At 42.1% G+C, this 16,057-nt stretch overlaps 1 non-coding gene and 17 pseudogenes across 1 annotated transcript; all 18 read right to left on the bottom strand.

Moving 5' to 3' along the window:
• Window positions 1-279: 279 nt before the first annotated feature.
• Window positions 280-398, bottom strand: LOC137112011 (5S ribosomal RNA; annotated as a pseudogene).
• An 857-nt stretch (window positions 399-1,255) lies between these two features.
• LOC137111979 (5S ribosomal RNA) lies at window positions 1,256-1,374 on the bottom strand (annotated as a pseudogene).
• Window positions 1,375-2,231: 857 nt separating this feature from the next.
• LOC137111798 (5S ribosomal RNA) lies at window positions 2,232-2,350 on the bottom strand. Its single transcript, XR_010912339.1, has one exon. It is a non-coding gene; the product is annotated as a 5S ribosomal RNA (ribosomal RNA).
• A 251-nt stretch (window positions 2,351-2,601) lies between these two features.
• LOC137111703 (5S ribosomal RNA) lies at window positions 2,602-2,710 on the bottom strand (annotated as a pseudogene).
• An 857-nt stretch (window positions 2,711-3,567) lies between these two features.
• Window positions 3,568-3,686, bottom strand: LOC137111513 (5S ribosomal RNA; annotated as a pseudogene).
• An 857-nt stretch (window positions 3,687-4,543) lies between these two features.
• Window positions 4,544-4,662, bottom strand: LOC137111980 (5S ribosomal RNA; annotated as a pseudogene).
• Window positions 4,663-5,519: 857 nt separating this feature from the next.
• Window positions 5,520-5,638, bottom strand: LOC137111832 (5S ribosomal RNA; annotated as a pseudogene).
• An 857-nt stretch (window positions 5,639-6,495) lies between these two features.
• LOC137111833 (5S ribosomal RNA) lies at window positions 6,496-6,614 on the bottom strand (annotated as a pseudogene).
• A 251-nt stretch (window positions 6,615-6,865) lies between these two features.
• LOC137111835 (5S ribosomal RNA) lies at window positions 6,866-6,984 on the bottom strand (annotated as a pseudogene).
• An 857-nt stretch (window positions 6,985-7,841) lies between these two features.
• On the bottom strand, window positions 7,842-7,960 carry LOC137111836 (5S ribosomal RNA; annotated as a pseudogene).
• An 857-nt stretch (window positions 7,961-8,817) lies between these two features.
• Window positions 8,818-8,936, bottom strand: LOC137111837 (5S ribosomal RNA; annotated as a pseudogene).
• Window positions 8,937-9,793: 857 nt separating this feature from the next.
• LOC137111838 (5S ribosomal RNA) lies at window positions 9,794-9,912 on the bottom strand (annotated as a pseudogene).
• An 857-nt stretch (window positions 9,913-10,769) lies between these two features.
• LOC137111840 (5S ribosomal RNA) lies at window positions 10,770-10,888 on the bottom strand (annotated as a pseudogene).
• An 857-nt stretch (window positions 10,889-11,745) lies between these two features.
• On the bottom strand, window positions 11,746-11,864 carry LOC137111841 (5S ribosomal RNA; annotated as a pseudogene).
• An 857-nt stretch (window positions 11,865-12,721) lies between these two features.
• Window positions 12,722-12,840, bottom strand: LOC137111649 (5S ribosomal RNA; annotated as a pseudogene).
• An 857-nt stretch (window positions 12,841-13,697) lies between these two features.
• Window positions 13,698-13,816, bottom strand: LOC137111842 (5S ribosomal RNA; annotated as a pseudogene).
• Window positions 13,817-14,673: 857 nt separating this feature from the next.
• Window positions 14,674-14,792, bottom strand: LOC137111843 (5S ribosomal RNA; annotated as a pseudogene).
• An 857-nt stretch (window positions 14,793-15,649) lies between these two features.
• LOC137111650 (5S ribosomal RNA) lies at window positions 15,650-15,768 on the bottom strand (annotated as a pseudogene).
• Between the last annotated feature and the right edge of the window lie 289 nt (window positions 15,769-16,057).

Below are 16,057 nucleotides of genomic sequence, written 5' to 3' on the forward strand. Positions count from 1 at the left end.
TTTTAAAACTCCAGGAAGTGTAGGATGGACCAATCAGCTTCCTGTACTGCCCCCCAATCCGGCCAATCAGGCAGGGCACCTATAAGAACAAGAAAATAAAAACAACACATATGGCCAGGACCGTAACATGGTCTACTAGTAATGAAGCACGATGGTTGGCAAACCAATAAAGTAGCAAAACAGCAATGAAAGAACAAAATTTGATGAAAATATAGAACAATTTCTATGAATAAATAGGCAGTAACACCAGCTTGTGCTGCCCGTAAACCCAAGCAAAAAAGCTTACAGCACCTGGTTTTCCCAGGCGGTCTTCCTACCAAGTACTAACCAGGCCCGGCTCTATTTGGCTGCCGAGATCGGACGAGATCGGGCGCTTAGAGAGCGGTGTGGCCGTAAGCTGCATTTGACATCATCAACAGCTCTTAAAAACGCTAGAGAAGCAGAATGCATGACACTTGCTAAGAAGAAGATAAATGTGGCAAAGTACAAAGTACTATAACTGTACTGGTCTGTTACGCCCTTGTCTAGGGGGTCAGGGTGCAACATACAAAGATAAATTAGCATGTTCCCTCTCCGATCCCCAAACCAAAATCCAGGATCGAGATGTTCCAACAGAATGATATTTATTTTAAACGAAAGAAAGTGTCAAACAAAACATGACACTACAACTCAGGGCGAACCAAGGCCAACATAATAAACAAAATAAGCCATTTCCCACAGAAAGTGCTAGCTAGCCTGATAGAAATAAACAAACCAAAAGACAGTCGCTAACCCTAACTCCCTAATTTGAAAACAGTCCAAAGAAAATGGCAGTTCACCCCTACAGATTTAATACTATTTACAAAATATACAATTTATAAACAAAACCACGGCACAAAACCTAACAATTCAAAAATGCTAAATAAGGTTTGGAAACCAAGAACAGCAAACAGGTGCTGCTGCCAGAAAGAGCCTCGCTAGCTGTTGGGAACCGTACTTTTAAAACTCCAGGAAGTGTAGGATGGACCAATCAGCTTCCTGTACTGCCCCCCAATCCGGCCAATCAGGCAGGGCACCTATAAGAACAAGAAAATAAAAACAACACATATGGCCAGGACCGTAACATGGTCTACTAGTAATGAAGCACGATGGTTGGCAAACCAATAAAGTAGCAAAACAGCAATGAAAGAACAAAATTTGATGAAAATATAGAACAATTTCTATGAATAAATAGGCAGTAACACCAGCTTGTGCGGCCCGTAAACCCAAGCAAAAAAGCTTACAGCACCTGGTATTCCCAGGCGGTCTTCCTACCAAGTACTAACCAGGCCCGGCTCTATTTGGCTGCCGAGATCGGACGAGATCGGGCGCTTAGAGAGCGGTTTGGCCGTAAGCTGCATTTGACATCATCAACAGCTCTTAAAAACGCTGGAGAAGCAGAATGCATGACACTTGCTAGGAAGAAGATAAATGTGGCAAAGTACAAAGTACTATAACTGTACTGGTCTGTTACGCCCCTGTCTAGGGGGTCAGGGTGCAACATACAAAGATAAATTAGCATGTTCCCTCTCCGATCCCCAAACCAAAATCCAGGATCGAGATGTTCCAACAGAATGATATTTATTTTAAACGAAAGAAAGTGTCAAACAAAACATGACACTACAACTCAGGGCGAACCAAGGCCAACACAATAAACAAAATAAGCCATTTCCCACAGAAAGTGCTAGCTAGCCTGATAGAAATAAACAAACCAAAAGACAGTCGCTAACCCTAACTCCCTAATGTGAAAACAGTCCAAAGAAAATGGCAGTTCACCCCTACAGATTTAATACTATTTACAAAATATACAATTTATAAACAAAATCACGGCACAAAACCTAACAATTCAAAAATGCTAAATAAGGTTTGGAAACCAAGAACAGCAAACAGGTGCTGATGCCAGAAAGAGCCTCGCTAGCTGTTGGGAACCGTACTTTTAAAACTCCAGGAAGTGTAGGATGGACCAATCAGCTTCCTGTACTGCCCCCCAATCCGGCCAATCAGGCAGGGCACCTATAAGAACAAGAAAATAAAAACAACACATATGGCCAGGACCGTAACATGGTCTACTAGTAATGAAGCACGATGGTTGGCAAACCAATAAAGTAGCAAAACAGCAATGAAAGAACAAAATTTGATGAAAATATAGAACAATTTCTATGAATAAATAGGCAGTAACACCAGCTTGTGCTGCCCGTAAACCCAAGCAAAAAAGCTTACAGCACCTGGTATTCCCAGGCGGTCTTCCTACCAAGTACTAACCAGGCCCGGCTCTATTTGGCTGCCGAGATCGGACGAGATCGGGTGCTTAGAGAGCGGTGTGGCCGTAAGCTGCATTTGACATCATCAACAGCTCTTAAAAACGCTGGAGAAGCAGAATGCATGACACTTGCTAAGAAGAAGATAAATGTGGCAAAGTACTAAAACGGTACTGGTCTAGTAGTAAAGAAGCACGATGGTTGACAAACCAATAAAGTAGCAAAACAGCAATGAAAGAACAAAATTTCATGAAAATATAGAACAATTTCTATGAATAAATCGGCAGTAACACCAGGCTGTGCTGCCCGTAAACCCAAGCAAAAAAGCTTACAGCACCTGGTATTCCTAGGCGGTCTTCCTACCAAGTACTAACCAGGCCCGGCTCTATTTGGCTGCCGAGATCGGGCGCTTAGAGAGCGGTGTGGCCGTAAGCTGCATTTGACATCATCAACAGCTCTTAAAAACGCTGGAGAAGCAGAATGCATGACACTTGCTAAGAAGAAGATAAATGTGGCAAAGTACAAAGTACTATAACTGTACTGGTCTGTTACGCCCCTGTCTAGGGGGTCAGGGTGCAACATACAAAGATAAATTAGCATGTTCCCTCTCCGATCCCCAAACCAAAATCCAGGATCGAGATGTTCCAACAGAATGATATTTATTTTAAACGAAAGAAAGTGTCAAACAAAACATGACACTACAACTCAGGGCGAACCAAGGCCTACATAATAAACAAAATAAGCCATTTCCCACAGAAAGTGCTAGCTAGCCTGATAGAAATAAACAAACCAAAAGACAGTCGCTAACCCTAACTCCCTAATGTGAAAACAGTCCAAAGAAAATGGCAGTCCACCCCTACAGATTTAATACTATTTACAAAATATACAATTTATAAACAAAACCACGGCACAAAACCTAACAATTCAAAAATGCTAAATAAGGTTTGGAAACCAAGAACAGCAAACAGGTGCTGATGCCAGAAAGAGCCTCGCTAGCTGTTGGGAACCGTACTTTTAAAACTCCAGGAAGTGTAGGATGGACCAATCAGCTTCCTGTACTGCCCCCCAATCCGGCCAATCAGGCAGGGCACTTATAAGAACAAGAAAATAAAAACAACACATATGGCCAGGACCGTAACATGGTCTACTAGTAATGAAGCACGATGGTTGGCAAACCAATAAAGTAGCAAAACAGCAATGAAAGAACAAAATTTGATGAAAATATAGAACAATTTCTATGAATAAATAGGCAGTAACACCAGCTTGTGCTGCCCGTAAACCCAAGCAAAGAAGCTTACAGCACGTGGTATTCCCAGGAGGTCTTCCTACCAAGTACTAACAAGGCCCGGCCCTATTTGGCTGCCGAGATCGGACGGGATCGGGCGCTTAGAGAGCGGTGTGGCCGTAAGCTGCATTTGACATCATCAACAGCTCTTAAAAACGCTAGAGAAGCAGAATGCATGACACTTGCTAAGAAGAAGATAAATGTGGCAAAGTACAAAGTACTATAACTGTACTGGTCTGTTACGCCCCTGTCTAGAGGGTCAGGGTGAAACATACAAAGATAAATTAGCATGTTCCCTCTCCGATCCCCAAACCAAAATCCAGGATCGAGATGTTCCAACAGAATGATATTTATTTTAAACGAAAGAAAGTGTCAAACAAAACATGACACTACAACTCAGGGCGAACCAAGGCCAACATAATAAACAAAATAAGCCATTTCCCACAGAAAGTGCTAGCTAGCCTGATAGAAATAAACAAACCAAAAGACAGTCGCTAACCCTAACTCCCTAATGTGAAAACAGTCCAAAGAAAATGGCAGTTCACCCCTACAAATTTAATACTATTTACAAAATATACAATTTATAAACAAAACCACGGCACAAAACCTAACAATTCAAAAATGCTAAATAAGGTTTGGAAAGCAAGAACAGCAAACAGGTGCTGCTGCCAGAAAGAGCCTCGCTAGCTGTTGGGAACCGTACTTTTAAAACTCCAGGAAGTGTAGGATGGACCAATCAGCTTCCTGTACTTCCCCCAAATCCGGCCAATCAGGCAGGGCACCTATAAGAACAACAAAATAAAAACAACACATATGGCCAGGACCATAACATGGTCTACTAGTAATGAAGCACGATGGTTGACAAACCAATAAAGTAGCAAAACAGCAATGAAAGAACAAAATTTGATGAAAATATAGAACAATTTCTATGAATAAATAGGCAGTAACACCAGCTTGTGCTGCCCGTAAACCCAAGCAAAAAAGCTTACAGCACCTGGTATTCCCAGGCGGTCTTCCTACCAAGTACTAACCAGGCCCGGCTCTATTTGGCTGCCGAGATCGGACGAGATCGGGCGCTTAGAGAGCGGTTTGGCCGTAAGCTGCATTTGACATCATCAACAGCTCTTAAAAACGCTGGAGAAGCAGAATGCATGACACTTGCTAAGATGAAGATAAATGTGGCAAAGTACAAAGTACTATAACTGTACTGGTCTGTTACGCCCCTGTCTAGGGGGTCAGGGTGCAACATACAAAGATAAATTAGCATGTTCCCTCTCCGATCCCCAAACCAAAATCCAGGATCGAGATGTTCCAACAGAATGATATTTATTTTAAACGAAAGAAAGTGTCAAACAAAACATAACACTACAACTCAGGGCTAACCAAGGCCAACATAATAAACAAAATAAGCCATTTCCCACAGAAAGTGCTAGCTAGCCTGATAGAAATAAACAAACCAAAAGAAAATCGCTAACCCTAACTCCCTAATGTGAAAACAGTCCAAAGAAAATGGCAGTTCACCCCTACAGATTTAATACTATTTACAAAATATACAATTTATAAACAAAACCACGGCACAAAACCTAACAATTCAAAAATGCTAAATAAGGTTTGGAAACCAAGAACAGCAAACAGGTGCTGATGCCAGAAAGAGCCTCGCTAGCTGTTGGGAACCGTACTTTTAAAACTCCAGGAAGTGTAGGATGGACCAATCAGCTTCCTGTACTGCCCCCCAATCCGGCCAATCAGGCAGGGCACCTATAAGAACAACAAAATAAAAACAACACATATGGCCAGGACCGGAACATGGTCTACTAGTAATGAAGCACGATGGTTGACAAACCAATAAAGTAGCAAAACAGCAATGAAAGAACAAAATTTGATGAAAATATAGAACAATTTCTATGAATAAATAGGCAGTAACACCAGCTTGTGCTGCCCGTAAACCCAAGCAAAAAAGCTTACAGCACCTGGTATTCCCAGGCGGTCTTCCTACCAAGTACTAACCAGGCCCGGCTCTATTTGGCTGCCGAGATCGGACGAGATCGGGCGCTTAGAGAGCGGTGTGGCCGTAAGCTGCATTTGACATCATCAACAGCTCTTAAAAACGCTGGAGAAGCAGAATGCATGACACTTGCTAAGAAGAAGATAAATGTGGCAAAGTACAAAGTACTATAACTGTACTGGTCTGTTACGCCCCTGTCTAGGGGGTCAGGGTGCAACATACAAAGATAAATTAGCATGTTCCCTCTCCGATCCCCAAACCAAAATCCAGGATCGAGATGTTCCAACAGAATGATATTTATTTTAAACGAAAGAAAGTGTCAAACAAAACATGACACTACAACTCAGGGCGAACCAAGGCCAACATAATAAACAAAATAAGCCATTTCCCACAGAAAGTGCTAGCTAGCCTGATAGAAATAAACAAACCAAAAGACAGTCGCTAACCCTAACTCCTTAATGTGAAAACAGTCCAAAGAAAATGGCAGTTCACCCCTACAGATTTAATACTATTTACAAAATATACAATTTATAAACAAAACCACGGCACAAAACCTAACAATTCAAAAATGCTAAATAAGGTTTGGAAACCAAGAACAGCAAACAGGTGCTGATGCCAGAAAGAGCCTCGCTAGCTGTTGGGAACCGTACTTTTAAAACTCCAGGAAGTGTAGGATGGACCAATCAGCTTCCTGTACTGCCCTCCAATCCGGCCAATCAGGCAGGGCACCTATAAGAACAAGAAAATAAAAACAACACATATGGCCAGGACCGTAACATGGTCTACTAGTAATGAAGCACGATGGTTGGCAAACCAATAAAGTAGCAAAACAGCAATGAAAGAACAAAATTTGATGAAAATATAGAACAATTTCTATGAATAAATAGGCAGTAACACCAGCTTGTGCTGCCCGTAAACCCAAGCAAAAAAGCTTACAGCACCTGGTATTCCCAGGCGGTCTTCCTACCAAGTACTAACCAGGCCCGGCTCTATTTGGCTGCCGAGATCGGACGAGATCGGGCGCTTAGAGAGCGGTGTGGCCGTAAGCTGCATTTGACATCATCAACAGCTCTTAAAAACGCTGGAGAAGCAGAATGCATGACACTTGCTAAGAAGAAGATAAATGTGGCAAAGTACTAAAACGGTACTGGTCTAGTAGTAAAGAAGCACGATGGTTGACAAACCAATAAAGTAGCAAAACAGCAATGAAAGAACAAAATTTCATGAAAATATAGAACAATTTCTATGAATAAATCGGCAGTAACACCAGCTTGTGCTGCTCGTAAACCCAAGCAAAAAAGCTTACAGCACCTGGTATTCCCAGGCGGTCTTCCTACCAAGTACTAACCAGGCCCGGCTCTATTTGGCTGCCGAGATCGGACGAGATCGGGCGCTTAGAGAGCGGTGTGGCCGTAAGCTGCATTTGACATCATCAACAGCTCTTAAAAACGCTGGAGAAGTAGAATGCATGACACTTGCTAAGAAGAAGATAAATGTGGCAAAGTACAAAGTACTATAACTGTACTGGTCTGTTACGCCCCTGTCTAGGGGGTCAGGGTGCAACATACAAAGATAAATTAGCATGTTCCCTCTCCCATCCCCAAACCAAAATCCAGGATCGAGATGTTCCAACAGAATGATATTTATTTTAAACGAAAGAAAGTGTTAAACAAAACATGACACTACAACTCAGGGCGAACCAAGGCCAACATAATAAACAAAATAAGCCATTTCCCACAGAAAGTGCTAGCTAGCCTGATAGAAATAAACAAACCAAAAGACAGTCGCTAACCCTAACTCCCTAATGTGAAAACAGTCCAAAGAAAATGGCAGTTCACCCCTACAGATTTAATACTATTTACAAAATATACAATTTATAAACAAAACCACGGCACAAAACCTAACAATTCAAAAATGCTAAATAAGGTTTGGAAACCAAAAACAGCAAACAGGTGCTGATGCCAGAAAGAGCCTCGCTAGCTGTTGGGAACCGTACTTTTAAAACTCCAGGAAGTGTAGGATGGACCAATCAGCTTCCTGTACTGCCCCCCAATCCGGCCAATCAGGCAGGGCACCTATAAGAACAAGAAAATAAAAACTACACATATGGCCAGGACCGTAACATGGTCTACTAGTAATGAAGCACGATGGTTGGCAAACCAATAAAGTAGCAAAACAGCAATGAAAGAACAAAATTTGATGAAAATATAGTACAATTTCTATGAATAAATAGGCAGTAACACCAGCTTGTGCTGCCCGTAAACCCAAGCAAAAAAGCTTACAGCACCTGGTATTCCCAGGCGGTCTTCCTACCAAGTACTAACCAGGCCCGGCTCTATTTGGCTGCCGAGATCGGACGAGATCGGGCGCTTAGAGAGCGGTGTGGCCGTAAGCTGCATTTGACATCATCAACAGCTCTTAAAAACGCTGGAGAAGTAGAATGCATGACACTTGCTAAGAAGAAGATAAATGTGGCAAAGTACAAAGTACTATAACTGTACTGGTCTGTTACGCCCCTGTCTAGGGGGTCAGGGTGCAACATACAAAGATAAATTAGCATGTTCCCTCTCCCATCCCCAAACCAAAATCCAGGTTCGAGATGTTCCAACAGAATGATATTTATTTTAAACGAAAGAAAGTGTCAAACAAAACATGACACTACAACTCAGGGCGAACCAAGGCCAACATAATAAACAAAATAAGCCATTTCCCACAGAAAGTGCTAGCTAGCCTGATAGAAATAAACAAACCAAAAGACAGTCGCTAACCCTAACTCCCTAATGTGAAAACAGTCCAAAGAAAATGGCAGTTCACCCCTACAGATTTAATACTATTTACAAAATATACAATTTATAAACAAAACCACGGCACAAAACCTAACAATTCAAAAATGCTAAATAAGGTTTGGAAACCAAAAACAGCAAACAGGTGCTGATGCCAGAAAGAGCCTCGCTAGCTGTTGGGAACCGTACTTTTAAAACTCCAGGAAGTGTAGGATGGACCAATCAGCTTCCTGTACTGCCCCCCAATCCGGCCAATCAGGCAGGGCACCTATAAGAACAAGAAAATAAAAACTACACATATGGCCAGGACCGTAACATGGTCTACTAGTAATGAAGCACGATGGTTGGCAAACCAATAAAGTAGCAAAACAGCAATGAAAGAACAAAATTTGATGAAAATATAGTACAATTTCTATGAATAAATAGGCAGTAACACCAGCTTGTGCTGCCCGTAAACCCAAGCAAAAAAGCTTACAGCACCTGGTATTCCCAGGCGGTCTTCCTACCAAGTACTAACCAGGCCCGGCTCTATTTGGCTGCCGAGATCGGACGAGATCGGGCGCTTAGAGAGCGGTGTGGCCGTAAGCTGCATTTGACATCATCAACAGCTCTTAAAAACGCTGGAGAAGTAGAATGCATGACACTTGCTAAGAAGAAGATAAATGTGGCAAAGTACAAAGTACTATAACTGTACTGGTCTGTTACGCCCCTGTCTAGGGGGTCAGGGTGCAACATACAAAGATAAATTAGCATGTTCCCTCTCCCATCCCCAAACCAAAATCCAGGATCGAGATGTTCCAACAGAATGATATTTATTTTAAACGAAAGAAAGTGTCAAACAAAACATGACACTACAACTCAGGGCGAACCAAGGCCAACACAATAAACAAAATAAGCCATTTCCCACAGAAAGTGCTAGCTAGCCTGATAGAAATAAACAAACCAAAAGACAGTCGCTAACCCTAACTCCCTAATGTGAAAACAGTCCAAAGAAAATGGCAGTTCACCCCTACAGATTTAATACTATTTACAAAATATACAATTTATAAACAAAACCACGGCACAAAACCTAACAATTCAAAAATGCTAAATAAGGTTTGGAAACCAAGAACAGCAAACAGGTGCTGATGCCAGAAAGAGCCTCGCTAGCTGTTGGGAACCGTACTTTTAAAACTCCAGGAAGTGTAGGATGGACCAATCAGCTTCCTGTACTGCCCCCCAATCCGGCCAATCAGGCAGGGCACCTATAAGAACAAGAAAATAAAAACAACACATATGGCCAGGACCGTAACATGGTCTACTAGTAATGAAGCACGATGGTTGGCAAACCAATAAAGTAGCAAAACAGCAATGAAAGAACAAAATTTGATGAAAATATAGAACAATTTCTATGAATAAATAGGCAGTAACACCAGCTTGTGCTGCCCGTAAACCCAAGCAAAAAAGCTTACAGCACCTGGTATTCCCAGGCGGTCTTCCTACCAAGTACTAACCAGGCCCGGCTCTATTTGGCTGCCGAGATCGGACGAGATCGGGCGCTTAGAGAGCGGTGTGGCCGTAAGCTGCATTTGACATCATCAACAGCTCTTAAAAACGCTAGAGAAGCAGAATGCATGACACTTGCTAAGAAGAAGATAAATGTGGCAAAGTACAAAGTACTATAACTGTACTGGTCTGTTACGCCCTTGTCTAGGGGGTCAGGGTGCAACATACAAAGATAAATTAGCATGTTCCCTCTCCGATCCCCAAACCAAAATCCAGGATCGAGATGTTCTAACAGAATGATATTTATTTTAAACGAAAGAAAGTGTCAAACAAAATATGACACTACAACTCAGGGCGAACCAAGGCCAACATAATAAACAAAATAAGCCATTTCCCACAGAAAGTGCTAGCTAGCCTGATAGAAATAAACAAACCAAAAGACAGTCGCTAACCCTAACTCCCTAATGTGAAAACAGTCCAAAGAAAATGGCAGTTCACCCCTACAGATTTAATACTATTTACAAAATATACAATTTATAAACAAAACCACGGCACAAAACCTAACAATTCAAAAATGCTAAATAAGGTTTGGAAACCAAGAACAGCAAACAGGTGCTGATGCCAGAAAGAGCCTCGCTAGCTGTTGGGAACCGTACTTTTAAAACTCCAGGAAGTGTAGGATGGACCAATCAGCTTCCTGTACTGCACCCCAATCCGGCCAATCAGGCAGGGCACCTATAAGAACAAGAAAATAAAAACAACACATATGGCCAGGACCGTAACATGGTCTACTAGTAATGAAGCACGATGGTTGGCAAACCAATAAAGTAGCAAAACAGCAATGAAAGAACAAAATTTGATGAAAATATAGAACAATTTCTATGAATAAATAGGCAGTAACACCAGCTTGTGCTGCCCGTAAACCCAAGCAAAAAAGCTTACAGCACCTGGTATTCCCAGGCGGTCTTCCTACCAAGTACTAACCAGGCCCGGCTCTATTTGGCTGCCGAGATCGGACGAGATCGGGCGCTTAGAGAGCGGTGTGGCCGTAAGCTGCATTTGACATCATCAACAGCTCTTAAAAACGCTGGAGAAGTAGAATGCATGACACTTGCTAAGAAGAAGATAAATGTGGCAAAGTACAAAGTACTATAACTGTACTGGTCTGTTACGCCCCTGTCTAGGGGGTCAGGGTGCAACATACAAAGATAAATTAGCATGTTCCCTCTCCGATCCCCAAACCAAAATCCAGGATCGAGATGTTCCAACAGAATGATATTTATTTTAAACGAAAGAAAGTGTCAAACAAAACATGACACTACAACTCAGGGCGAACCAAGGCCAACACAATAAACAAAATAAGCCATTTCCCACAGAAAGTGCTAGCTAGCCTGATAGAAATAAACAAACCAAAAGACAGTCGCTAACCCTAACTCCCTAATGTGAAAACAGTCCAAAGAAAATGGCAGTTCACCCCTACAGATTTAATACTATTTACAAAATATACAATTTATAAACAAAACCACGGCACAAAACCTAACAATTCAAAAATGCTAAATAAGGTTTGGAAACCAAGAACAGCAAACAGGTGCTGATGCCAGAAAGAGCCTCGCTAGCTGTTGGGAACCGTACTTTTAAAACTCCAGGAAGTGTAGGATGGACCAATCAGCTTCCTGTACTGCCCCCCAATCCGGCCAATCAGGCAGGGCACTTATAAGAACAAGAAAATAAAAACAACACATATGGCCAGGACCGTAACATGGTCTACTAGTAATGAAGCACGATGGTTGGCAAACCAATAAAGTAGCAAAACAGCAATGAAAGAACAAAATTTGATGAAAATATAGAACAATTTCTATGAATAAATAGGCAGTAACACCAGCTTGTGCTGCTCGTAAACCCAAGCAAAAAAGCTTACAGCACCTGGTATTCCCAGGCGGTCTTCCTACCAAGTACTAACCAGGCCCGGCTCTATTTGGCTGCCGAGATCGGACGAGATCGGGCGCTTAGAGAGCGGTGTGGCCGTAAGCTGCATTTGACATCATCAACAGCTCTTAAAAACGCTGGAGAAGTAGAATGCATGACACTTGCTAAGAAGAAGATAAATGTGGCAAAGTACAAAGTACTATAACTGTACTGGTCTGTTACGCCCCTGTCTAGGGGGTCAGGGTGCAACATACAAAGATAAATTAGCATGTTCCCTCTCCGATCCCCAAACCAAAATCCAGGATCGAGATGTTCCAACAGAATGATATTTATTTTAAACGAAAGAAAGTGTCAAACAAAACATGACACTACAACTCAGGGCGAACCAAGGCCAACATAATAAACAAAATAAGCCATTTCCCACAGAAAGTGCTAGCTAGCCTGATAGAAATAAACAAACCAAAAGACAGTCGCTAACCCTAACTCCCTAATGTGAAAACAGTCCAAAGAAAATGGCAGTTCACCCCTACAGATTTAATACTATTTACAAAATATACAATTTATAAACAAAACCACGGCACAAAACCTAACAATTCAAAAATGCTAAATAAGGTTTGGAAACCAAGAACAGCAAACAGGTGCTGCTGCCAGAAAGAGCCTCGCTAGCTGTTGGGAACCGTACTTTTAAAACTCCAGGAAGTGTAGGATGGACCAATCAGCTTCCTGTACTGCCCCCCAATCCGGCCAATCAGGCAGGGCACCTATAAGAACAAGAAAATAAAAACTACACATATGGCCAGGACCGTAACATGGTCTACTAGTAATGAAGCACGATGGTTGGCAAACCAATAAAGTAGCAAAACAGCAATGAAAGAACAAAATTTGATGAAAATATAGTACAATTTCTATGAATAAATAGGCAGTAACACGAGCTTGTGTTGCCCGTAAACCCAAGCAAAGAAGCTTACAGCACGTGGTATTCCCAGGCGGTCTTCCTACCAAGTACTAACAAGGCCCGGCCCTATTTGGCTGCCGAGATCGGACGGGATCGGGCGCTTAGAGAGCAGTTTGGCCGTAAGCTGCATTTGACATCATCAACAGCTCTTAAAAACGCTGGAGATGCAGAATGCATGACACTTGCTAAGAAGAAGATAAATGTGGCAAAGTACAAAGTACTATGACTGTACTGGTCTGTTACGCCCCTGTCTAGGGGGTCAGGGTGCAACATACAAAGATAAATTAGCATGTTCCCTCTCCGATCCCCAAACCAAAATCCAGGATCGAGATGTTCTAACAGAATGATATTTATTTTAAACGAAAGAAAGTGTCAAACAAAATATGACACTACAACTCAGGGCGAACCAAGGCCAACATAATAAACAAAATAAGCCATTTCCCACAGAAAGTGCTAGCTAGCCTGATAGAAATAAACAAACCAAAAGACAGTCGCTAACCCTAACTCCCTAATGTGAAAACAGTCCAAAGAAAATGGCAGTTCACCCCTACAGATTTAATACTATTTACAAAATATACAATTTATAAACAAAACCACGGCACAAAACCTAACAATTCAAAAATGCTAAATAAGGTTTGGAAACCAAGAACAGCAAACAGGTGCTGATGCCAGAAAGAGCCTCGCTAGCTGTTGGGAACCGTACTTTTAAAACTCCAGGAAGTGTAGGATGGACCAATCAGCTTCCTGTACTGCCCCCCAATCCGGCCAATCAGGCAGGGCACCTATAAGAACAAGAAAATAAAAACAACACATATGGCCAGGACCGTAACATGGTCTACTAGTAATGAAGCACGATGGTTGGCAAACCAATAAAGTAGCAAAACAGCAATGAAAGAACAAAATTTGATGAAAATATAGAACAATTTCTATGAATAAATAGGCAGTAACACCAGCTTGTGCTGCCCGTAAACCCAAGCAAAAAAGCTTACAGCACCTGGTATTCCCAGGCGGTCTTCCTACCAAGTACTAACCAGGCCCGGCTCTATTTGGCTGCCGAGATCGGACGAGATCGGGCGCTTAGAGAGCGGTGTGGCCGTAAGCTGCATTTGACATCATCAACAGCTCTTAAAAACGCTGGAGAAGTAGAATGCATGACACTTGCTAAGAAGAAGATAAATGTGGCAAAGTACAAAGTACTATAACTGTACTGGTCTGTTACGCCCCTGTCTAGGGGGTCAGGGTGCAACATACAAAGATAAATTAGCATGTTCCCTCTCCCATCCCCAAACCAAAATCCAGGATCGAGATGTTCCAACAGAATGATATTTATTTTAAACGAAAGAAAGTGTCAAACAAAACATGACACTACAACTCAGGGCGAACCAAGGCCAACACAATAAACAAAATAAGCCATTTCCCACAGAAAGTGCTAGCTAGCCTGATAGAAATAAACAAACCAAAAGACAGTCGCTAACCCTAACTCCCTAATGTGAAAACAGTCCAAAGAAAATGGCAGTTCACCCCTACAGATTTAATACTATTTACAAAATATACAATTTATAAACAAAACCACGGCACAAAACCTAACAATTCAAAAATGCTAAATAAGGTTTGGAAACCAAGAACAGCAAACAGGTGCTGATGCCAGAAAGAGCCTCGCTAGCTGTTGGGAACCGTACTTTTAAAACTCCAGGAAGTGTAGGATGGACCAATCAGCTTCCTGTACTGCCCCCCAATCCGGCCAATCAGGCAGGGCACTTATAAGAACAAGAAAATAAAAACAACACATATGGCCAGGACCGTAACATGGTCTACTAGTAATGAAGCACGATGGTTGGCAAACCAATAAAGTAGCAAAACAGCAATGAAAGAACAAAATTTGATGAAAATATAGTACAATTTCTATGAATAAATAGGCAGTAACACCAGCTTGTGCTGCTCGTAAACCCAAGCAAAAAAGCTTACAGCACCTGGTATTCCCAGGCGGTCTTCCTACCAAGTACTAACCAGGCCCGGCTCTATTTGGCTGCCGAGATCGGACGAGATCGGGCGCTTAGAGAGCGGTGTGGCCGTAAGCTGCATTTGACATCATCAACAGCTCTTAAAAACGCTGGAGAAGTAGAATGCATGACACTTGCTAAGAAGAAGATAAATGTGGCAAAGTACAAAGTACTATAACTGTACTGGTCTGTTACGCCCCTGTCTAGGGGGTCAGGGTGCAACATACAAAGATAAATTAGCATGTTCCCTCTCCGATCCCCAAACCAAAATCCAGGATCGAGATGTTCCAACAGAATGATATTTATTTTAAACGAAAGAAAGTGTCAAACAAAACATGACACTACAACTCAGGGCGAACCAAGGCCAACATAATAAACAAAATAAGCCATTTCCCACAGAAAGTGCTAGCTAGCCTGATAGAAATAAACAAACCAAAAGACAGTCGCTAACCCTAACTCCCTAATGTGAAAACAGTCCAAAGAAAATGGCAGTTCACCCCTACAGATTTAATACTATTTACAAAATATACAATTTATAAACAAAACCACGGCACAAAACCTAACAATTCAAAAATGCTAAATAAGGTTTGGAAACCAAGAACAGCAAACAGGTGCTGCTGCCAGAAAGAGCCTCGCTAGCTGTTGGGAACCGTACTTTTAAAACTCCAGGAAGTGTAGGATGGACCAATCAGCTTCCTGTACTGCCCCCCAATCCGGCCAATCAGGCAGGGCACCTATAAGAACAAGAAAATAAAAACTACACATATGGCCAGGACCGTAACATGGTCTACTAGTAATGAAGCACGATGGTTGGCAAACCAATAAAGTAGCAAAACAGCAATGAAAGAACAAAATTTGATGAAAATATAGTACAATTTCTATGAATAAATAGGCAGTAACACGAGCTTGTGTTGCCCGTAAACCCAAGCAAAGAAGCTTACAGCACGTGGTATTCCCAGGCGGTCTTCCTACCAAGTACTAACAAGGCCCGGCCCTATTTGGCTGCCGAGATCGGACGGGATCGGGCGCTTAGAGAGCAGTTTGGCCGTAAGCTGCATTTGACATCATCAACAGCTCTTAAAAACGCTGGAGAAGCAGAATGCATGACACTTGCTAAGAAGAAGATAAATGTGGCAAAGTACAAAGTACTATAACTGTACTGGTCTGTTACACCCCTGTCTAGGGGGTCAGGGTGCAACATACAAAGATAAATTAGCATGTTCCCTCTCCGATCCCCAAACCAAAATCCAGGATCGAGATGTTCCAACAGAATGATATTTATTTTAAACGAAAGAAAGTGTCAAACAAAACATGACACTACAACTCAGGGCGAACCAAGGCC

The sequence above is a fragment of the Channa argus genome, unplaced genomic scaffold (genome assembly GCF_033026475.1).
Source record: "Channa argus isolate prfri unplaced genomic scaffold, Channa argus male v1.0 Contig011, whole genome shotgun sequence".
Classification (NCBI taxonomy): Eukaryota; Metazoa; Chordata; class Actinopteri; order Anabantiformes; family Channidae; genus Channa; species Channa argus.